Genomic DNA, 24,656 nt, shown 5'->3' with positions numbered 1-24,656 from the left:
AGAGTGTCCAGATAAGGACTATGCCTGGCTGGCCTCTTGACTTTGGCCTTGGGATTCCCTGAGCAGGGAGCCCAGACACACCTGCCCAGGCTTCTCACCAGCAGAACTGAATCAGAATTGTCGGACGTTGTTTTGGGTAGCTACGTTTGACGTAGTTTGTTATACAGCAGTAGAAAATGAATAAAGATAATATGAATGGCATCTCCTTGCTCTTAACTTTGACAGTTTAATGTATACCCTGTTTTCTCGGATAACATTTCCCAACTGTTATCATGACTCCCTGCCCTACTTGTGTACTCTGTTAAGAGTTATAAGAGTCCTTGATATTTCTGAAGTACTCTCTCATTGGAGAAATTAACTGATGCAATATACTCTCAGCAAGGGTAGTAAACACTGTTTAGTTTTTTGGTTTTTTTTTAATGCTCATGATAAGCTTAAAATCTACAAACTGCTCTTTAACTTGATGGGATATTTTTATCCTTGTAGATAGGATACTGATTTGCATCCTTTTGAAACTCTTCAAACCATAAATGCTCATTATACTTCTTCATTGTTAGCATGATCAAGCCTTATGCATGCACGTCTAGCACCTCTTGAAATGGCTATAGTCCTTTGAGCAACTAACTGCTGGAGAAAATGAGGACTGCATTTCCTTGCATCTTGTTTTCAGAGCTGGATGCACTCTTCAATAGCAGATGTCTAACAAGCTGAACAGTTTCAAGGGCTTTGTTGATTGGAAAACATTATCAGCTGGTACTTTGTAAAGCAGGCCCTTCTAAATGTGGATCCGATAATATTTGAAGAAAACCATCTCCCAGTTAAGATTAACAAAGGACTACATAATAAAAATAAATCTTATTATAAAAAGAAGCAGTATACATTTTTTTTTCAATTTGAGGACTAAATGCATTCATTACCATAACAAAAATGACCCAGCAGTGTGAAGGACAAAATTTCTTAGTCACTAAGAACTTCAGAAAATGATTGCTTGCAACACTTAAAAAGCACGTACATATTCTATTTGTTATTTTTAATTTAGTAGGTCTGTTTGTCTCTTCTGTTACTTCTCCATTATTTTAGTTTCTAAAATTGTTAAAATAATGATATGGTTAGATAATTCATGCTTTTTCTAGACTCATAAAGTACAACTTTATAGATAAAATCCACACTATATATAATTAAAAGATGCTAAAGTTTTTTAAATTAAAATATAAGGATAAAGATCTGAATAATAGAGTTGCTCTATAATTTGGATACCACAGTTCACATCAGTTAAACATAAAATAAATGAGGTCATCATCCTATGAGTGTGTTTATTTAGATTTTTTAGTTCCAGCTAATTGGGATTTGTTTTTTGTGTGTGTGTGTGTGTGTGTGATATAGGAAATAACTGGAAAATAATTTGAAAGGAGGAGAAAAATATATTTATAAGTAATAATCATAATTTTCATTTGTATATTTTGTAACATATATTATTATACTCATTTTACAGGTGCATACAGTTTATTTAGAATGTAATCTGCACTTGATGATTTACCTATCTAATTATGTAGCCAGTATTAAGATCCTGATCTTTATTTACCTTCTTATCTCAGGACTTATCTAATTCTACTTTCATATAGTTACAAACAAACTCAAGCAATCCCAATCAAAATTCGTGTTGAATTTTTTTGAGGGACACAATAAACTTACTCTAAGATTTAATCAGAGAGAATAAGAACTGCAAAGAGTCCATTCATTCTAAAGGAAAGAGGGAAGGACTTGTTGTAACACATTGCAAAATATTATTATTGGATCGATCAATGGAAAAATATAAAAATAGATACAAATATATGTGAATATATATGTGTGCCTAAGTATGTTTTTTACTTTTATCTATTTTTGTATTTCCCATTAAACTATAACTTGATGAGTTTTTATTGAAACTTGTAGTTTAGTTCCATTACTGCAGGATTCTACCATTTATTTCTTATGTTTATATTTGAAATTCCATCATCAAACAGTGAGGAGCTTGGCTTTCATTTATATATATGTATGTATGTATGTATGTATGTATGTGTATATATATTGGACTTCCCTGGTGGCTCAAACAGTAGTGTCTGCCTACAATGCCGGAGACCCGGGTTTAATCCCTGGGTCAGGAAGATCTCCTGGAGAAGGAAATGGCAACCTGCTCCAGTACACTTGCCTGGAAAATCCCATGGAGGAAGGAACCTGGCAGACTACGTCCATGGGGTCACAGAGAGTCAGACACGACTGAGCGAGTTCACTTTCACTTTCATATACATATATGTGTTTAATATATATGACAGAACTAGATGCTATGATCTATCAGTCACAGTGAGTACACCTAGCTTACAGATCTTAGTTTCTCAATATTATTTTCAACTATAAGAATCTAGTGCTTCTCAGAGGAATGGCTAATTTCAGGGCACAGTTCAGTTTAGTTCATTTCAGTCGCTCAGTCATGTCCAACTCTTTGTGACCCCATGAATCACAGCAGGCCAGACCTCCCTGTCCATCACCAACTCCCGGAGTTTACCCAAGCTCATGTCCATCAAGTCGATGATGCCATCCAGCCATCTCATCCTCTGTCGTCCCCTTGTCCTCCTGTCCCTAATCAGGGCACTGCTGCTGCTGCTGCAAAGTCGCTTCAGTCATGTCTGACTCTGTGTGACCCCATAGACAGCAGCCCAACAGGCTCCCCCATCCCTGGGATTCTCCAGGCAAGAACACTGGAGTGGGTTGCCATTTCCTTCTCTGATGAGTGAAAGTGAAAAGTGAAAGTGAAGTCGCTCAGTCGTGTCCGACTCTTATCAACCCCATGGACTGCAGCCTACCAGACTCCTCCATCCATGGGATTTTCCAGGCAAGAGTACTGGAGTGGGGTGCCATTGGAGAAATGGGATTAAATAGGCACATGTCAAAGTGACAGAGGAGGCTTCTCAAAGGGGCCTCCACTGGCCAAATCTGGGACAGTTTAAGCATCAAAATAAATAAAATTATCAATATATAATAGACTATTGAATAAAATAAAAATTCACGTATCCATACAGATATAAGCAGATTCATGTTGATGTATGGCAAAACCAATTCAATATTGTAAAGTAATTAACCTCCAATTAAAATAAATAAATATTAAAAAAATAAAATAAAAGTGAATAAATAATTAGGGAAGAAATATAAGCTCTTTTACCTTTTAATGATAACTAATAAAGAAGAATGGGAGAAGGCAATGGCACCCCACTCCAGTACTGTTGCCCGGAAAATCCCATGGATGGAGGAGCCTGGTAGGCTGCAGTCCATGGGGTCGCTAAGAGTCAGACATGACTGAGTGACTTCACTGTCACTTTCCACTTTTATGCATTGGAGAAGGAAATGGCAACCCACTCCAGTGTTCTTGCCTGGAGAATCCCATGGACGGAGAAGCCTGGTAGGCTGCAGTCCATGGGGTCGCAGAGTCGGACACGACTGAAGAAACTTGGCAGGCAGCAGTAATAAAGAATTGTATGGCTAAAAAGAATCATCCATTTTATTTGATTTGATAAAATAAACAAATAATAAAATAAATAAATGCACATAAAAAAAAATCATCCAATGAAGCTAACACTGGTGGGAAGAATATTGACTCTGAAAAGGGTCGTGTGAACTCAAAGTATCTCTTCACAAATTAGTTTTCAATTGTAAAGAAGAAACTGATGACTTTATGATGGAGAATTTGACTCAAGACCTCCCTTCTGAAGAGAATGAAGCTAGCATCAAAATACTGGAACAACATTATGTCTCTTGATTGAAGGCATTAGGAGGGCACAATATCACTTCTGTGTTGTTCCTGCAAAAGTGCATAACATAACTCCAATCATGAAGAAATACCAATCAAATCCAAATTAGAACATTTTACAGAAACAAGTAGCCCAATCTCTTCAAAACTATCAAGTCAGAAACCAGAGAAAAGTTTAGGAAATATTTTATATTAAAGTAGAATAGTCGACTGATACTATTAATTCATACATCCGGACCCATAGGATGGCGGCTGTCCCAGTAGCCCAGGTCACATAGCAAATCTAAACTCTATGCCAACCTATTATAGGAAACACCTGTGAAGGAATCCCAACATACACCAATGATAATCCTCCAACTCAGCTTCAGTTAGCTTACCTTCCCCTGGAAAATGGGACCTGCTAGCTCTAGAAGGAAATCTTCAGCTTACTAGTCAACCATTCTTTCTGTTTCCACTTCCACGACTCTATAAAACTTACTTTTGCCCTGAATTCCTCAGGAACACTGCTTCTCTGCCTGTGAGGCTCTGTATAGCTCCCATCCATAGATTGTTTTCCCTTGAATGGAGGACGTCAAACTCACTCTTAATTGTAATATTTTTGTCTTTTGATAGTTTGGGAGATGAAATGACGTTCAAAGACAGCTGGTGAAGTTTCCAGGGACAGTAGATGCGGGTGAAGATACCTACGGAAGCCCTCTGACTATTCTCCAGCACCTCTGGTAAGTTTCTCTCGAACTGAGCTCTGCTTATTTTGCATTCTGAGCCCTTAGACTGTGTCTTTCCCCGTCCTTCTGGGTGGAGAACTGGGGTGTGTGAGAGAAATCCCACATTTTCACAGGGTGTACATTAGTGTGGGAGAGACTCCAGATCCTCATCGTGACGTCTACAGTTCTCAAGACCTGTGCATAGGCATACAGTAAAGGGAGGTCTTCTGTTTGAATTATGGAGGACTATTTCAAGGGAAAATGATGTCTACCCCTCAATCTAAAAAGGCAAGCTGGCAGCCTTTAGGAGACTCATAAGCCTGGAGGTAAGTCCATAGTATAAACCACTGCAAAACGTGTGGAAATAAGACAAAAAGTCCAAGCTTATTTGACCAATGGCACATCAGAATCTAATGATACACAAGTCAGACTATTCAGGACAATTATTAGGACATCTGCCTCTATAAATAAATATTCTCATGGAAAGAGTAAGAGATATCTTGCTAACGAGAATCGAGGAAACCACATCTCACAAAATGTGTAGGCATGGGTTTTGTGTTTAAAAGCTGTTAGGATTCTTGTGCATAGAAGTTGCTAGAACTCTCGCTACCAAATTTTAAGACTCCCATGCTAGAATAAGTTGGTTGTGGAATGGGGTAGATGGGCGCTAGATCACCCACCAACCTCAAGAAAATTCTGTGCAACAAGATACACTGGAGAACATCACAAAGTCTCCAGCCCAGCGGTACATTCCTATTAGGTATTAATCTGACTCTGAGAAATCCAAGACTTAGCTAAAGAAACATATTCTTCTATTTCCAAAGAAACAAACATGGTACAGTCTTCCCTGTTGTACTCTCCAAAGGGTCCATCATCAAAACCTTGCCACAGAAATTGTCTTGTCATTAACCAGAATACTGTGTGTGTGTGTGTGTGTGTATACACACATATATAAGAGTTTGTCCTTGAAATTTTATGGGTTGGTGGGAATCCCTGGGTTTCTGTGGAAAACTGCTACCAGTTATTCCCTTAAGCAACCAAGATGAAACTAAAATTAAAATGAATAGAAAACTTTGTCAAATTTTAGTAGATATGAGAGCTACACTCTGTTCTTTAAGCACCAGTCGCTCCAGAGCCTAACGATGGCATCCTGGGAAACTTGGCAGAAGCCTGTGCAGGGTGAGAGTTCTTACCAGAGTCAGCTCTTCCAGACCTCTGGAGAACCTAGAAAAGGTGACTTTCCACACTGTCTCTTCCTTTCTAAATTCATACTCATGGATTCGGTTTTGGGATGCCCATTTGTTGGTTCTTTCTCTCCCAGGAACAGCAGTTTCCTTCGTGTTTGTCTCCTTTCTGTGTTCTGAGAGCTTAGCTTAGTTTTCTCCCTGCCTGGGACACACAGGTTGTTGGGTTCTTACATATGCAGGCAGCTCAGGAATCAGGTCTGGAGCCCCCAGAATATGGCTGGACAGAAATGTGGGTTGTATTCCATTTGCAAGTAGGGTCTTACCAACTGGCCAGTTCTGGGAGACTTGCCTGAATCTGTCTTTTGCTATTTTTGGGAGTGGCTCTGGATCTTTGGAGGGTAGTGGGGATGCCTTTTTCCTCCATCTGTTTATTCAGTAAACACATGGAGGAAATATACCACCAGGTATATTTGTTATTTGTACCAGCTGAAACCTGAAAAAAGATTGGAAAGGCTTTTCCAAGTAGTTCTATGATCAGAAGTTTGCCAGATTGGAGGCTGATACTCAGAACCTGATAAGAACTTTTTTTTTTTAAGACGGTTTTTTCTTTTCTGATGTGGACCAATTTTTAAAAGTATTTCTTGAATTGTTACAATATTGCTTCTGTTTTATGCTTTGGATTTGTTGTTGTTGTTTTGGCAAGGAGGCATGTGGTATGTTAGCTCCCTAACCAGGGTTCGAAATCACATCCTCTGAATTGGAAGGTGAAGTCTTAACCACTGGACTGCCAGGGAAGTCCCTGATAAAAGCTTTTTGTTTTAAGTTTTCTCCCCTAAGCTAATTGAAACTGTGGACTCAAAGGGAAAGAAAAGCATTCCAGAGACAAACAGCTATAAGGCTCGAACACAAGAATCTATTGATTTCTGTTTTAATTGAAAATCTTGTCTAAGAATTAAAGAAGCAAAGTGAAGATAATGTAGTTAGATGGGTGGGTGGCCCCCTCAGGAACAGTGCTCCACTGCCTGTGAGGAACCACACTTGCCCAACCATGCGTTGTCTTTCTCTTGAATAAAGGACATCAAACACATGACTTAACTGTATTATTTTTGTCATTTGGCATGGTAACAAAATGCAGTGTGTGATCCCAGATTGGGAATGGTAAGACATTTAAAGAATATTATCAGGATAACTGACAGTGTTTAAAAATGGACTGTAGGTTAGAAAATATTGAATCAATGTTATTCTCTGACTTTGAGAAGTTTACTGTAGTTATATAAGATCACTTGTTTGCCCTTAGGACATACACAGTGAAATATTTAAGAGTAGAGGAGCATAGTTTCTGCAGCCTCCTCTCAAATGATTCAGAAAAAAAATACAAATATGTATTTACAGTATGCGTGCATGTGTTCATATATGTAGGTTTATACACAAGTTAGCAAAAGCAAATTGTAGACAACCAATGCATATTCAAGGATGCCATATGAGATAATTTGAGTTTTATTGCAACTTTGTGAATTTGAAAATTCACAGTTAAGAAATTTCACAGTGAAGAAAATCAGTAACTTCCTAACCAAGGATACTGCAGACCAAGTTAAGAAATAGATGATAGACTGGTAAGAGATCTTTCAGTGTCTAAAGTAAGTTAGAGATTATTATGTAAAATATTCAACAACCTGTTTCCAAAGGGGAAATTTTAGTAGAAAAATTTGTTAAGTGACATGAGTACACTCTTTAGAAACAAAGCAAAAAAATCTAAAAGTACGTATGTAAAGAAATCATAGAAGAATCATTTGTGAGAAACACGTACATTAACACAAGGAGCTATTACTTAAACTGTATAGTTGGTAAAAGATTACCTTCCAAAATGCGTCTGTCATATGCATATATCTTCCTTTACCTAGCAGCATATAGATGTCCCTACAGTTGTTATGAAGGATAAACACATTTCTTTTTCAAATGTCTGCCAGTCAAACTGTGTGTCTGTCACTTGAAGAGCAAAATGGATACAATGAGCTGAATGCACACCAGGAGGTATTACTAAATGTTTGAAGGAAGTGGTTTAGCGGTACAGCAAACAACATTGGTAAATACCCATAGCATGCTGATTACTGAAAAAAATTAAGACATATAATGAGGTATATGATACAGCAACATTTTGCAAATTAAAGACATACACATAAAACAGTGATGTCAATTTTGCAAAATAAAATATTAATTAAACACAGTAAAGTAGTTACCTCAATAAAGCTAGAGTGGGGGACCAGCATGGGGAAATAGATTTAAAAATCCCTGTATATATGGCCCTGAATCTTATCTAGCTTATACTGGCATTCTTGTTTTTTGACTGAGTATAGACCAGGTCCTTTTTTGTAGAAAGGCAATTTAGATTTTTCAAAATAATGATCTTGACTCCCAAGTTTTTTTATTTCTTCCCCCTGGTTAATAACTTGATTAGTGAGTTTTTAACTAAAAAATAAAAACACAGTTTTATATTATCTTCCAGGTATTATCCTAAGTACTATATGAGTACTGACTCAGTTAACCCTCATTACAACTTGAGATAGGTTATATCATTATCCCCATTGTGCAGATGAGGAAATAGTCACAGACAGACTGAGTAACTTACTCAATGCCCTGGCAAATTCTGTGGTGGAGCTCACATACAAGCTTGGCTCTCTGGCTACAGAGATTGCATGGTGACCACTAGAGCATCCGGTCTTCTTTACTAGTCATGTTTCTCATATATGTGACAAGCTGTTTCCTAATGGCTGTGTTCCTCTCTGAAAACCAGGACTTAGTGTTCCTCTTAAGGAGTTATCTTTGCAGTTGAGAAATGTGGTCAGGAAGTGATCTGTGAGTAGAGTTTTATAGCATATAGTTGCTGCAGGCTTGAAGAAAACTCAGGAAATAAAGGTCAGTTTGAGTAAAAAACCCTTATTGTTTCATAGTCTTTTGTTTTTAGAGAAACATTCTTTATTTTTTTTCTGAAATTTTATTTTGAAAAATTTGAAACTGACAGAAAAGTTGTAATTAATAATTTTTGATATAAACTTGTTTTTTATTTCCCAAACAGATAAGTTATGGTGAAATTCCATCAATAATAAGAACTTTGTCTAATCATAAATATCAAAGTCATTGTATAGATTCAATATAATAATACAATTATGTAAAGTTTATAAAATAAAATAATAAGAACTTTGTCTAATCATAAATATCAAAGTCATTTATAGATAAATAATACAATAATATTTAAGAAAACACTGTCTGTATTATTTAGAAATTCTAGAGAACATTCTGGAAGCAGCTTCAATAGCTTAAGTTACCCTCAAGTTTCTAGGATGTGATGCATCAAGGTTAAGGGACTGACATCCACCCAGTTAAATCTCTGAAAATGCTCTTCTCACATAAGGAACACAGGCCTCATGAAATACACTCCTTTGCCATTTGTTCACATAACACAGACTTTGTTCTTAATCAGACATAGACCACCTTTGCTCTTTGTATGCAAAATATTCCTCATAAAGCACATTTTGTAATTAGGGGCATTTGAGTTTTTCTAACAAATTCCATTGTTTTTATTTCCTATCAGTCATTTTTAGTGATTCTGCTGCAGAGATGAATCCAGGAATTTTTGTGATTTCTAGTTTATAAAGTTTCAGTTCAGTTCGGTTCAGTCACTTAGTCCTGTCTGACTCTTTGCGATCCCATGGACTGCAGCAAGCCAGATCTCCCTGTCCGTCACCAACTCCCGGAGTTTACTCAAACTCATGTCCATTGAATCAGTGATGCCATCCAACCATCTCATTCTCTGTCGTCCCCTTCTCCTCCTGCCTTCAATCTTTCCCAGCATTAGGGTCTTTTCAAATGAGTCAGCTCTTTGCATCAGGTGGTCAAAGTATTGGAGTTTCAACTTCAACATCAGTCCTTCCAATGAACACCCAAGACTGATCTCCTTTAGGATGGGCTGGTTGGATCTCCTTGCAGTCCAAAGGACTCTCAAGAGTCTTCTTCAACACCACAGTTCAAAAGCATCAATTCTTCAGCACTCAGCCTTCTTTGTAGTCCAACTCTCACATCCATACATGACTACTGGAAAAACCATAGTTGTTTAGAGGAATCATTTTAAGATATATATTACCAAAATCACAACTTCAAAATGAAGATACAATATGAATATTTACATTAAAAGGTTTATATAAATATATTCATAACAATAATCCAAATGAATTTGCTATCAACTTACTTTTCAAGTATTTCCATTACTAGGTCCCATGGAACCCACTGAAATTGGAAAATGGGTTTGGCTGGCATCACCCTTTCAGATACAAGGTGCATAATAGGTAGAAGCCATTGCAAGCTGTTGCTATGGTGTGACAGCCAGCAGTAAGCTAGCACTATAAGGAAGTGATTGACTCTCAGAAATACAGCTAAAACAAACCCAGTAATAAATTACCATTACTTAACTTTCAGATTCTATTTGATTTTACAAGTTTCATCACGGTAGTCCTTTTTCTGTGCCAGGATCCAGTCTAAAATACGGCGTTACATGTAACACTAATTTTATTGAGAAAAATTATAGCCAAAGAGTCAAAGTTTTATACTCATGACCATCGTGCCATTTGTGAACCTTTCTGTTTAACAGTCTCCTTACATGCTTAATTATTACACAATGCAAGGTCTGAATCATATGTCAGTCCTTCAGCAAGTCTTCCCTCTATTTAACAAGGACAAGTTCTTATCTGCATTGCCATGGTAGTACGCTTCTGTGGTTAGCAGTCACTATCCCTCCAGAACCACGTAGTTCATGTTATGCTTATTTCAACACTGAGCTCTTTGAGGGGGCAAAATACTTCATTTTTTTTTTTCAACCTTAAATTCTAAATGTCTAGTGCAGTGGGAGACAAATTATAAGTATTTAATAAAATGTTAAATGGACATAACTGGACTTTTGGAGACTCCAGCTATTGTTTCCATCTGTATATTCACCTCCATAACAACAAAAATAAAAATGGATCCTATTATTCATAGAAATCTACTTTTGGTGCCTCTTTCTTCGCTGCTCTCCACCCCCAACTCATTAAAGCTCATTCAGGCTCAAAGGCTTATATATGGGCCTGTGTGTGGTCAGGATGATGGTAAGCATATTTAGAGTAAGCGTGTTTAGATTAGGCACTTCCATCCTTATGCACAACCAATACATTTTCAAGTTACAAAAATTAGAGACTAATTGTATACAATATACAATAAAGTGCATTCTTAAAACGTTAACCTGTAAGTTCTTAAAAGTAAGTTTTTGTTTTCTCTGTATGTCCCACTGAAATATGGAAATAACTCCCAATACAGCTTTTCAAAGGTGACTATATTTAAGAACTTGAAGAAACTGAAATCATGAGCCCATATCTCTGCCTTCAAGCCAGCAATGCTTAAAACAACCAAGACAGCCTATTCACTATTGCATTAATTAATCTTCTTGTCTGTATGTTTTGTTATCCTGAAAGGTGGTTTACTGGCCATAAATTAAAGGCCCATTCAATTTTATCAGTAGTTTCTCAGAGTTTTAATAAGGCTGATTGGTTAATTATAAATTATTTGGATAAATTACATGTGTGATGTGGGAAAAATATTAAAGTCCCATATACAAATTCTCCCTCAGCAACAACTTGCATAACAATCAAATTTACATCTTCAGTATGATAACACTTTTAACACCACAATACATAGATAACTGCTTTAACTATGAAAGTGGTATTTGCCAGCATTTTGGAGATTGTTTCTCAATCAACAAATTTTAAGTAAAGAAGAAATTATGTTTATGTACCATACCTAGCAGCATGGCCAACGTTTCTTAAATGAGAAAGATAAAATGTTTTTATTTTGCTTCTAGAATTAGTTTGATGTTAGAAATGCCATATTTTCAAGATATAACTGAAGATGGGGCTGATCCATATTAACTAAAGTCTTCCTCTTGCTTAAAGCAATGATTTTAACTAATTTTCTCCATTTAATTGTGCATGCTTTCCCTATGCCTCCATTTTCTGTTTTGTAACATTTTGAAAATAAACACACCTTTATCCCAAGAATCAAATTTGAACAAGACAAAAAATGTCTTGTGAAATTCATATAATGCAAAAAATTAAAACCTGACTTAAAGAGTGTCCTTTAAATTAATAACCTTAAAATCTTTTTTCAGTTCAGTTCAGTCACTCAGTCGTGTCTGACTCTTTGTGACCCCATGAATTGCAGCATGCCAGGCCTCCCTGTCCATCACCATCTCCCAGAGTTCACTCAAACTCATGTCCATCCAGTCGGTGATGCCATCCAGCCATCTCATCCTCTGTCATCCCCTTCTCCTCCTGCCCCCAATCCCTCCCAGCATCAGAGTCTTTTCCAATGAGTCAACTCTTCGCATGAAGTGGCCAAAGTACTGGAGTTTCAGCTTTAGCATCATTCCTTCCAAAGAACACTCCCAGGACAGATCTCCTTCAGAATGGACTGCTTGGATCTCCTTGTAATCCAAGGGACTCTCAAGAGTCTTCTCCAACACCACAGTTCAAAAGCATCAATTCTTCAGTGCTCAGCTTTCTTCACAGTCCAACTCTCACATCCATACATGACCACTGGAAAAACCATAGCCTTGACTAGACGGACCTTTGTTGGCAAAGTAATGTCTCTGCTTTTCAATATGCTATCTAGGTTGGTCATAACTTTCCTTCCAAAGAGTAAGCGTCTTTTAATTTCATGGCTGCAATCACCATCTGCGGTGATTTTGGAGCCCCCAAAAATAAAGTCTGACACTGTTTCCACTGTTTCCCCATCTATTTCCCATGAAGTGGATTCTATCTCAAGAAACTGCTTTCTTTGCTCATCCATAAACGCAACTCCTCATCCATTAAGGTTTTATTGTGAGATTGCAGTGGTTCAGTCACATCTTCAAGCTCCACTTCTAATTCTATTTGCCTTGCTGCTTCTCCCACATCTGTAATGACTTCCTTCACTGGTCTTGAACTCCTGAAAGTCACTCATGATAACTGGAATCAACTTTTTCCAAACTTCTCTTCATATTGCTCTTTCGACATCTTGCCTTGTGTCACCAATGATCTTCATGGCATCTGGAATGATGAAGCCTTCTCAGAAGGTTTTTGGTTGACTTTGGCTGGATACATCAGAGGAGTCATGATCTATGGCAGCTATAGCCTTATGAAATGTATTTCTTAAGTCATGAGACTTGAAAGTCAAAATTACTCCTTGATCCATGGGCTGCAGAATGGATGTTGTGTTTGCAGGCATGAAAACAACATGAATCTTATTGTACAGGTCCGTCAGAGCTCTTGAGTGACCAGGTGCATTTGCAATGAACAGTAATCCTTCGAAATAAACCTTTTTTTTTTTTTTTTTTTTTGAGCTTTAGATCTCAATAGTAGACTTAAAATATTTAGTAAATCATGTTGTAAACAGATGTGCTGTCATCCAGGCTGTGTCGTTTAATTTTTACAGCAGAGGCAGAATATATTTACTAGCATCCTTAGGAACCCCAGAAATTTTGGCTTCAGCTTTAAGTTACCAGTTACATTAGCCCATAACAAAAGAGTTAGTCTGTCCTTTGAAACTGTGAAGCCAGGCATTGGCTTCTCTCTCACCATGAAAGTCCTAGATGGCATTTTCTTCAAACAGAGGATTATCAACATTGAAAATCTATTTTTTTAGTGTAGCCACTATTATTCATTATTTTAGCTTGATCTGAATAACTTGCTGCAATTTCTATACCAACTCATACTGTTTCACCTTGCACTTTGGTGTTATGGTGATGGCTTTTTTCTTTAAACCTCATAAATCAGCCTATGCCAGCTTCTAACTTTTCTTCTGCAGGTTTTTTCCTAACCTCTCTGTGCCTTCATATAGTTGAAAGGAGTTAGGGCCTTGCTGTGGACTATGCTTTGGCTTACAGAGATGCTGTGTCTAGTTTGATCTTCTATTCAGACCACTGAAACTTTCCCCATATCAGCAATAATGTGTTTCAATTTTTTTTTAATCATTTGTTTATACACTGGAGTAACACTTTAAATTTTCTTAAGAACTTTCCTTTTGCATTCACAACTTGACCAACCATTTGTCACAAGAAGCCTAGATTTTGGTCTATCTTGGCTTTTGACATGCCTTCCTTAATAAACTTAACCTTTTCGAGCTTTTGATTTAAAGTGAGAGATGTGTGATTCCTCCTTTCACTTGAAATCGTAGAGGTCACTGTATGGTTGGTTATTAATCTACTTTTGATAATGTGTCTCAGGGAATACAGAGGCCCAAGCAGAAAGAGAGAGAGGAATGACTGGTTGGTTGGTGGAGCAGCCAGAATGCACACATTTATTAATTACATTTGTTGTCTTATAACAGCAAGGTTCATGGCGCCTCCAACAGTTACAGTGGTGGCATCAAATATCACTTATCACAGCCCACTATATGAAATAAAATAATAATGAAGAGGTCTGAAATATTGCAAGGATTATCAAAATGTGACAGAGACAGGAAGTAAGCAAATGCTGTTGGAAAAATAACACCAATAGATTTGCTTGAGCAGAGTGCCACAAACACGTGATTTGTTTTTAAAAAAAGCAATATCTGGAAGAGAGAAATAAAGTGAAGTACAATACAATGAGTTATGCTTTATCAAGTTGAATTATTTGTTAAATCTTTGCTTTGTTTCCAAAAGAATTAGAAACTGTTGAGTTCATGTTACTAATTTTCTTGATAAACTGAGTATAAGAAACCAATATGCATTATATTCATGCATATGCTTGATCCATTTTTCCAGGAAATGTAAGTTGTATGATTTATTTCCAGTTGAATGTGCTTTTATATATCAGATGGTTACTAACTGGAAGTTAAAATTTTATCATTTTAAAAGGCTGTCAATCATTTGACTAATTAACATAGACTATCAATATTATTTATTACATTGTTATTTATTATACATTAGGTCAGTAAGGTATCATAAAACTTTATGTTCAGGGACAAAGAGTAGTCGAACTAAACTTGTCAGCTTCCAATATTTTCTTTAAAATTGGAAAAGAATGATCAATGATTTTTTTCTATTTCCTACTCAAATTTTAAAAGCCCTCATTTGAAAATTAAAGCTAATTTACTACATTCATTAAAGGCTCACTTACCTAACGTGATTTTTACTTGATTATGAATATTATGATTAAATGAGTCTTAGTATGCAAATACCACTTAAGTTCATTTACATATGTTACTTAAATCACAAGTTTTTGTAAGCACAGTAAAGTTACACAAAGTATAAAACTTCTGCTAAATGAAGAGTAGGAATCGCCATTCTGCAAACTACATGGATAGAAGTAATTTTCAAATAGCTTATTTTTCCTCCTTTAAAATATGAAAATGCTATTAAAATTTATGACAGTTCTCTTCTCAAAAATGTAAGCATAGCGTGTAAAAGATATGTGTGTGTAGAATGGAACATACACATATATATTTGTGTAGTATGAAAGATCATCTGTAACATGAAAACATAAATATCTTTAATAACAACTAAAATAATGAGACAAAAATAATAGTAATAACCTTCAAAGGGGTCATGAGTTAATACTCAGTGGGGTTAGGAGGAAGACCATTCTAGGTTTTATGTGCTGGTCCAAGTATTACATTAACATGGGGCGCTTTAAGAGGAGAAAATCAAATGAAAGTTTATAACATGTATACATGAGAGAGACCCAGGAAAACTGAATACTTGCCAAAATGGCCATAACCCTCACCTTAAACATCATCTTGAGCTAAAGACAGAAGAGGATGTTGGGGATAGTGGTTTAGGACTACCAGGCAATCCACACAGAGATGGAAAAGGAAGTATCTGGTGAACGACTGTTTGCTGAGCCAGGTGGGGACAATGAACTCAGAGAGGACTTAGAGCAAACAGACTGTGCTAGGCTGTCCCCTGCCTATCACACCTAGTTCACACTCTCCTTATCTGTGGTGACAACCCCCATCCTGGAATTGGCGCTCCACCTACATTCTTTCTGGAGAAGAAAATGGCAACCCACTCCAGTACTCTTGCCTGGAGAACCCTGTGGGCAGAGGAGCTTGGTGGGCTGCTGTCCGTAGGGTCGCACAGTCGGACACGACAAGCGACTTGGCGTGCATGCCTGCACTGGAGAAGGCAATGGCAACCCACTCCAGTACTCTTGCCTAGAGAATCCCAGGGACAGAGGAGCCTGGTGGGCTGCCATCCACGGGGTTGCACAGAGTCAGACACGACTGAAGCAACTTAGCAGCAGCGGCAGCTACATTCTTTCAGACATTTAAGGTGAAGGTCAAAGTTTCTTCCTGAGTCTCTTGGGGCCTTGACTGTTTCCAACTGAAATAATTCTCATACCAACAAGATATTTTTGGATGGCAAATTTTGCTCCCCTACAGGGGTTATGTACATATGACGTAAATGATATTGAGGATTGGAATTATGTGTTTTATATTATATAAAGGGCTTTTTACGTGGCTTTCAAATTGTGACAAGACCCCCAGGTTGATACAGGTTCGATCCCTGGGCCTGGAAGATACACTGGGGAAGAGCGTGGCAACCCACCCAGTATTCTTGCCTGAAGAATCCCCATGGACAGAGAAGCCTGGCAGGATACATTCCATAGGGTGTTAAAGAGTCGGACACAACTGAAGCGACTTAGCACGCTTGCACACATACTATATAAAAAGTTTGGTGGTAAGCAACCTACATGAACCACATCACTATATCATCACAAAATGTCTTTGAGTCTGATACTGTTATCCTCCCCCATTAGTGAATGTCAGACTTTGATAATAAGTGGCTTTTGCAGGATTATATGAGTAGGAAGGGACTAAACAGGAGTCTGAAGTGCATGCTCATAACCTCTGTTCTTCATTTGCTTCGACCACAGACACTAGGTACTAGAAAATTCAGAAATAGAGTGCTTCGGTATGGCTGTTATTAAAGTCATTTGTGTGAAAACTCAAGTGTATATTTATTTTTATTCCAAATTAGGAACCATGAGGATTCTGATACATAAGTGTACTTGTAAAAATGCAAAAATGAGTCTTTATAGTATCAAAGTGTTAGTTACTCAATTGTGTCCGACTCTTTGCAACCCCATGGTTTATAGCCCACCAGGCTCCTCTGTCCTTGGGATTGCCTAGGCAGAAATACTGGAGTGGGTTGCCATTTCCTCCTCCAGGGGATATTCTCAACCCAGGGATCAACCTGGGTCTCCCACATTGCAGGCAGATTGTTTACTGCCTGAGCCAACAGGGTGTAGTATACCCTTTTTTAATTTTGTATTTTTAGTTCAATAGAATATTATTAATAATGCATGTTATGAAATGGGACATTAAATATCTGTTTAATTTTATCAATGATATAATCACAACAAAAATTGTCATATCTGGCTTTAAGTCTTTCTGATGCTTACCAGTTGTTCTCCAATCATGAAAAATAAAACAACTTTGTGAATGTCCAGATTTACAAAACAGGTAAGTTAGAGTGTGGTTATATGAAATCTCAGAATATTTCTTACTTTCCAGCATGTGCCTATTGCTTGCTGCTGCTAAGTCGCGGCAGTTGTGTCTGACTCTGTGAGACCCCATAGACGGCAGTCCAACAGGCTCCCCTGTCCCTGGGATTCTCCAGGCAAGAACACTGGAGTGGGTTGCCATTTCCTTCTCCAATGCATGAAAGTGAAAAGTGAAAGTGAAGTCGCTCAGTCGTGTCCGACTCTTAGCGACCCCATGGACCATAGCCTACCAGGCTCCTCCTTCCATGGGATTTTCCAGGCAAGAGTACTGGAGTGGGGTGCCTTCTCCGTGCCTATTGCTTAAAGTTATGTAAACTTGATTTCTGAAGAAACCACGATGATGAGCTGAAAAAAAAAAAAAAAAAAGGCCAAAATGTCTGACAGATATACAAAGTACGTGTCTCTATATTATTAGTGAAAGAGGAGATGTCACTCTGTTTTCCAGAGGACCCAACCCTGCCCCATCACAGCACTCTCAGCTCTTTAGATGAGTGTCCTTATAAAAGAGAATCAGCACTTAATGTATTAAAGTGCATTTGATGTGTTGATCTCTTATCGGACTTATTTCAGAAAACAAGGAAATTATAAGTTTTGAAATGGTGCTGTTTAAAAATAGTTTGCAGTTGCTTTTTAAGCCATTCCCAAGATGACGCTGTGAAAGTGCTGCACTCAATATGCCAGCAAATTTGGAAAACTCAGCAGTGGCCACAGGACTGGAAAAGGTCAGTTTTCATTCCAATCCCAAAGAAAACCAACGCCAAAGAATGCTCAAACTACCACACAATTGCACTCATCTCACACGCTAGTAAAGTAATGCTCAAAATTCTCCAAGCCAGGCTTCAGCAATATGTGAACCGTGATCTTCCTGATGTTCAAGCTGGTTTTAGAAAAGGCAGAGGAACCAGAGATCAAATTGCCAACATCCGCTGGATCACGGAAAAAGCAGGAGAGTTCCAGAAAAACATCTATTTCTGCTTTATTGACTATGCCAAAGCCTTTGACTGTGTGGATCACAATAAACTGTGGAAAATTCTGAAAGAGATGGGAATACCAGACCACCTGACCTGCATCTTGAGAAATCTGTATGCAGGTCAGGAAGCAACAGTTAGAACTGGACATGGAACAACAGACTGGTTCCAAATAGGACAAGGAGTACGTCAAGGCTGTACATTGTTACCTTGCTTATTTAACTTACATGCAGAGTACATCATGAGAAACGCTGGACTGGAAGAAGCACAGCTGGAATCAAGATTGCCAGGAGAAATATCAATAACCTCAGATATGCAGATGACACCACCCTTATGGCAGAAAGTGAAGAGGAACTAAAAAGCCTCTTGATGAAAGTGAACGAGGGGAGTAAAAATGTTGGCTTAAAGCTCAACATTCAGAAAATGAAGATCATGGCATATGGTCCCATCAATTCATGGCAAATAGATGAGGAAACAGTGGAAACAGTGTCAGACTATTTTTTGGGCTCCAAAATCACTGCAGATGGTGACTGCAGCCATGAAATTAAAAGACGCTTACTCCTTGGAAGAAAAGTTATGACCAACCTAGATAGCATATTCAAAAGCAGAGACATTACTTTGCCAACAAAGGTCCGTCTAGTAAAGGCTATGGTTTTTCCTGTGGTCATGTATGGATGTGAGAATTGGACTGTGAAGAAGACTGAGAACTGAAGAATCAATGCTTTTGAACTGTGGTGCTGGAGAAGACTCTTGAGAGCCCCTTGGACTGCAAGGAGATCCAAACCAGTCCATTCTGAAAGAGATCAACCCTGGGATTTCTTTGGAAGGAATGATGCTAAAGCTGAAACTCCAGTGCTTTGGACACCTCATGGGAAGAGTTGACTCATTGGAAAAGACTCTGATGCTGGGAGGGATTGGGGGCAGAAGGAGAAGAGGGAGGCAGGAGGAGAAGGGGACGACAGAGGATGAGATGGCTGGATGGCATCACTGACTCAATGGACGTGAGTCTGAGTGAACTCCGGGAGTTGGTGATGGACAGGGAGGCCTGGTGTGCTGCAATTCATGGGGTCGCAGAGAGTCGGACACGACTGAGCGACTGAACCGAACTGAACTGAACCACCTATACCTTCCTCCTGTCTATAACAGACTTCTGCTTGAAATAGAGAAACAACATTTGAGAGTGTCATTTTATAGGTTCAGTCCAAACCTTTATAGATTTCTTTGGCCCATCTTATTTTTTCACAAATGAGAAAAGTAAATAAATCTGTTATTTTTATATCCTTCAAAAAATGGAAAAAATATTCTTGAACTCCAACAGTAACTTAATAAATGCTAAATATGTCCTCCAGAAGCAAAATGAATCTCCATTGAGCTGAATGTTACGGAAAGCAGTTAATTACATTTTTAACATATAAAATGTTAAGATTTTGAGAAAACTTTACCCTGAATATTCAGGAGCCCTTGTTGGGATTAAGAACAATGGCAATAATAATGACGATCTATTAATGCATTAAATAATAATGCATTCTTTAGATGCAAAAGAAAGAAAAATCATCAGATACTTACTACCATTCTCTCAGAAGGCTTTTGAAAGGCTGAACGTGGAAATAAAAGCAAACCTGAATGGAAAAAAAAAAAAGTTACTTAATACCTTGCTAGATACTGTGAAAAATTATTTGCATTAATTATTTCTTTCAAATGATACAAAATACCTGTAGGTAGATATTAATGTTCTAATTTAACATATATTAAAATATAGATTATAAAGGGTTAAGAAACTTAATTCACTCTTAAATAGGTACTCCTGAACACCTCTGTTTATTTGTTCACTTCAACATCAGGGAACAAAAGAACAAAAATTCTCTTGTAGAAATTATATTCTAGTTAGTAACACGCATGCACCCACAGATGGCTAAATTTATTTAAAATAGGCAAAATGCTCAGTTAAATTTTAATTTCAGACAAATAATAAATAAATTTTAGTATAAATACATCCAAAATATTGTGTAGTTAAAGAATATACAATATATTGTGTTTTAAATGTATGTTCCATACATTACATATTAAAATGCATTTAAATGTGAATTTTGATAAACAACAAATAATGTTATGATTATATCCCAGGCAGTATTTGGACATACTTACATGTCAAAATAAAATTTAACAGGTATCCTCCTTTTTATCTGGTAAATTTAACACTCATACACACACACGCACACACAAACTGTATTGGAACATGACAAATGCAATGGAGAAAAATATATTCAGTAACTAGAATAGGAAATATCAGGGGGAAGGGATTATAATTTTAGGTAAGGTAGTTAGGGAAGACTTCACTGGGAAAGTAGTATTTGAGCAAATATTTGAAGGGAATGACAGAAAATGCTAAGGTAGACCCAGATAAAGAACTTGCTAGCTCGGCTGGTAAAGAATACACCTGCAATGCAGGAGACCCTGGTTCAATTCCTGGATCAGGAAGATCCCCTGGAGAAGGGATAGGCTACCTATTCCAGTATTCTTGGGCTTCCCTGGTGGCTCAGCTGGTAAAGAGTCTACCTGCAGTGCAGGGGACCTGGGTTCGATCCTCGGGTTGGGAAGATCCCCTAGTGAAGGGAATGGCTACCCACTCCATTATTCTGGCCTGGAGAATTCTGTGGACAGAAAAGCCTGGCAGGCTACAGTCCATGGGATCACAAAGAGTCAGACATGACTGAGCGACTTTCAACACACACCTTAAAACACAGATGGGTTTATAATGCAGTATACTTTATTACTACAATTTACTTTCTCCATTTCAGGTACCTTCTAATCGAAAGGAGCAAATGTCTTCATGAAAAATTTAGGCCTCCCACTAAAATATGCTGTGTACCAGTACTGTAAATAATTTATACAAGGAAAAAGTGAAATTTATATTTATCTAGTAACATGGTAGGAAGACTTTGGAAATCCAGCATGAAAAACTTAACACCTAAGATTGTTAAGTTTTTGGTTGTTGTTGTATGTGGTTTTTGTTGTTCAGTCACCCAGTCGTGTCTGACTCCGCGACTCCATGGACAGCAGCATACCAGCCATGCCGTATATCTGTGTAGTATAATATATATATATATATATAATTTTTATTGAGGTGTAGTTGACTTACAATATTAATTTCATTTGTATAAAATAGTGATTCAAAGTTTTTGTAGTTTTTACTTCTTTTAAATATTTGTAATAAAATATTATTTGCTCTATGGACTACAAGGAGATCCAACCGGTCCATTCTAAAGGAGATCAGCCCTGGGTGTTCTTTGGAAGGAATGATGCTAAAGCTGAAACTCCAGCACTTTGGCCACCTCATGCGAAGAGTTGACTCACTGGAAAAGACTCTGATGCCTGGAGGGGTTGGGGGCAAGAGGAGAAGGGGACGACAGAGGATGAGATGGCTGGATGGCATCACTGACTCGATGGACGTGAGTCTGGGTGAACTCAGGGAATTGGTGATGGACAGGGAGGCCTGGCGTGCTGCAATTCATGGGCTCGCAAAGAGTCAGACACGACTGAGCGACTGAACTGAACTGAACTGAACTATTTCATTGTATAAATACACACGCACACACACAGACACCCCACTACTCATTCATCTGTTCATGGACATTTAGGGTGTTTCTATATCTTGCTTATTGTAAATAACACTGCTATGAATACTGCGATGCATGTATCTTTTTGAATTGGTGTTTTTGATTCCTTTGGGTATATATTCTGAGAGGAATCGCTGGACTACATGGTAGTTATATTTTTAGCTTTTTTGAGGAACCTCCCTATTACTTTCCACAGTGGTTGCACTAATTTACAGTCCCACCAGCAGTGTACAAGGATACTTTTTACTCCACATCCTTGCCAATGTTTGTTATTTGTAGACTTTTTAATGATGGGAATTCTAATAGGTGTGAGGTGATAAGTCATTGTAGCTTTGGTTTACATTTTTCTGATGATTAGTGATATGAACTTTTTTATGTTCCTGTTGGCTGTCTGTCTTCTTGGAAAAAAATGTCTGTTTAGGTCTTTTGCCTATTTTGTTTTTGTTGTTGTTTTATATTGAATTGGATTCACACCTAGGATTTTAGTGAAGTATTCTTGGAAGGTCTTCCACGTCCTCCATAGTTTGCAGTCAAGTAGAGAGCAAGAAAAAACAGAGAAGAGGCACAGGCAGCAAAAATTTAATCATAAAAGAATTCTACTGTTTTTACTAATAAGCCTGTTGAGTAGAAATGGAACCAGTAATGGCTTAAAAGAACTAACAGGGTGACTTAAGTGACTTACTCCAAGCTTTAAGTGATTTACTGGAGAATTTAGCTGATTAGATCATTTGAAATTTAAAGTCTCAGTCTTAGTGATGTTAATGCATTGATATATCAATTTTCCACTATAATTTTTCCCATGGAATATTCCAAGCAAAAAAATTAGTCTACATATTACAGACATATATAACTTTGATAAATCATGTAAATTATATACAGCATTCTGAAAGTAACCTACTCTTTTCATAAATATACAGAGAGAATAAAAGTTATTCACCATAAATCTTGAACTATTTAATGAAATCTTAGGACTCCCAGGTGGCGCTAGTGGTAAAGAATTTGCCTGCCAGTGAAGTAGACACAAGAGACGCAGTTCAATTTCTGGGCTGGGAATATCCCCTGGAGTAGGAAATGGCAACTCATTCCACTATTCTTGCCTGGAAAATTCCATGGACAGGGAAACCTGGCAGGCTACAGTCCATGGGGTCACAGAAGTCAGACAAAACTGAGCAACTGAGCACACACACACACATACGGGGTATTTTAAACCTCATGTATATACTATTTAAATATAATTGGACATTTCTAGGCCAAGAAAAACAGTAATTTCTATATCTAAAACATTGACACCCATCTTGAGGGTACACATCATGGAAGTAGTTGTTCAAGGACAAACATGGCCATTTCTTCTGAGTACCAGACATGAGTCTTATGTATGCAGGTTTGATTAAAATCTTATCAAAGCAATATTGTCATCCATAAACATTAATAAGAGGAAAGGAGTTCCTATAAGGGAATAATGAGGTTTCTATCTCTTATTTAGTTAAAAATTTCAAAGTTAATAAAATAATGTTTTAAAGGAAAATATTATTTGTCACAAATATAAAGCCAGTGTTGAAATAAATCAATTAAAATAAATTAAAATTGCTTTAATGCCTTCTAATCCTGAAAAATTCAAATAACTCAGTGAATTCAGTAGCTTAATTCTTAGAACACAAATACATAGTAACATAGTCCAAATAAGCAGGTAGGTGGGTGTTTGTTAAATGATTTAAGTGGTTTGATTTAAAGTAGTCAATAGCTAGTCAAAATTATGGGAGGTGGCTAAATATATACATACCTCAAACGCATGTTATTTGAGCATTGCATTTTTCCCTAGGTACCTTAAGTGTGTGCATGTGGTACGGGGACATGAAGAAAAAGTATGTTCTTTCATTTTTTCAAAAGATAATTTCTTTTCAAGTAAAAAGATCAATAGAGTGTCATGGAGGATGATCAAGGAAAGAATAAACCTAGGGTATATGTATTCTCTTTCAAATCACTAATATGTTCAGTTATTAGGAAAATTCTTTAAGTGTTTAATGAGAATCTGTAACTTTTCCTGCAATTTCTATCATTTTTAATGACTATAGAAGGTGGGCCCAAGCATACACAGTAGAGTTCAATGGCTCATTATGTACTCTTTCCACACATATTTGCTGAGTGTTTCCTGCAGAGAAAGAAAAGACGGTAAAAGAAGAATTTAGAATTTCTTGAAAGTGCATAATTGAATAGATGCCTAAGTTTAAACAGATGCTAATATCAAACAGAGTATTTGCTCTTAAGCTATAAGAATCCATTAGTATGCTTTACTTGTAGATAGTACCCCTGGAGCAAAGGAGAGAGAGAAAGCAATGAATTTATTGGAAAAAAAATTCTATATTTTTGAATTTAAACAAGTGCCTGTAATTACCCGTATTTGACAAGTTTAACACATCCACACTATGTGAATTGAGAGCTCTAGCAGTCTGGGTCTGTCTAATCAGGAAGTAGAAACCACACACTAGATTAAATAGGGGAGATTTAATATACAGATTTGTTAATTAGGATTTAATGTGATTGTCTTTTGAAAGATAAATTCTGAATTAATGTGTTTGTTTGCCAATGATGTTTCTAGAGCAACATTCTACTGGAGTTATTATTTTTAAGAAATATTATTTCAAGTGCCCCTAGCACTGCTTATCATGAGAAACAAGGTATCTTAGGAAGAGTGTTTGAAAAGGGTCAAAATAACTGAGATTCAAGCTCTTCTTTTGTTAGTGTTTCCTTAGGAGCTTCTGCAAGTCTCTAAATGTCTTATTCTCCTGAATTTTAAAATAAATTCATCTTTACCCTAGAGATGTGATAAAAAGTGAATGAAATAATGTAGGT

General features: G+C 37.2%; 1 long non-coding RNA gene across 2 annotated transcripts in view; it reads right to left on the bottom strand.

The window, feature by feature from the left end:
• Window positions 1-24,656, bottom strand: part of LOC133251715 (uncharacterized) — a 182,189-nt gene that overhangs the window by 20,744 nt on the left and 136,789 nt on the right. The window contains exons 4-5 of one of the 2 annotated variants that reach the window (XR_009737756.1): window positions 19,756-19,808; window positions 8,902-9,761 (exon numbers count right to left, since the gene is read on the bottom strand). This is a non-coding gene — a long non-coding RNA (uncharacterized LOC133251715). Of the gene's footprint in view, window positions 1-8,901; window positions 9,762-19,755; window positions 19,809-24,656 lie in introns of those variants that run through there. The other variant, XR_009737755.1, reaches the window with a different exon arrangement.

The sequence above is a fragment of the Bos javanicus genome, chromosome 7, assembly GCF_032452875.1.
Source record: "Bos javanicus breed banteng chromosome 7, ARS-OSU_banteng_1.0, whole genome shotgun sequence".
Classification (NCBI taxonomy): domain Eukaryota; kingdom Metazoa; phylum Chordata; class Mammalia; order Artiodactyla; family Bovidae; genus Bos; species Bos javanicus.
This window is presented reverse-complemented; position numbering and strand designations above follow the sequence as displayed.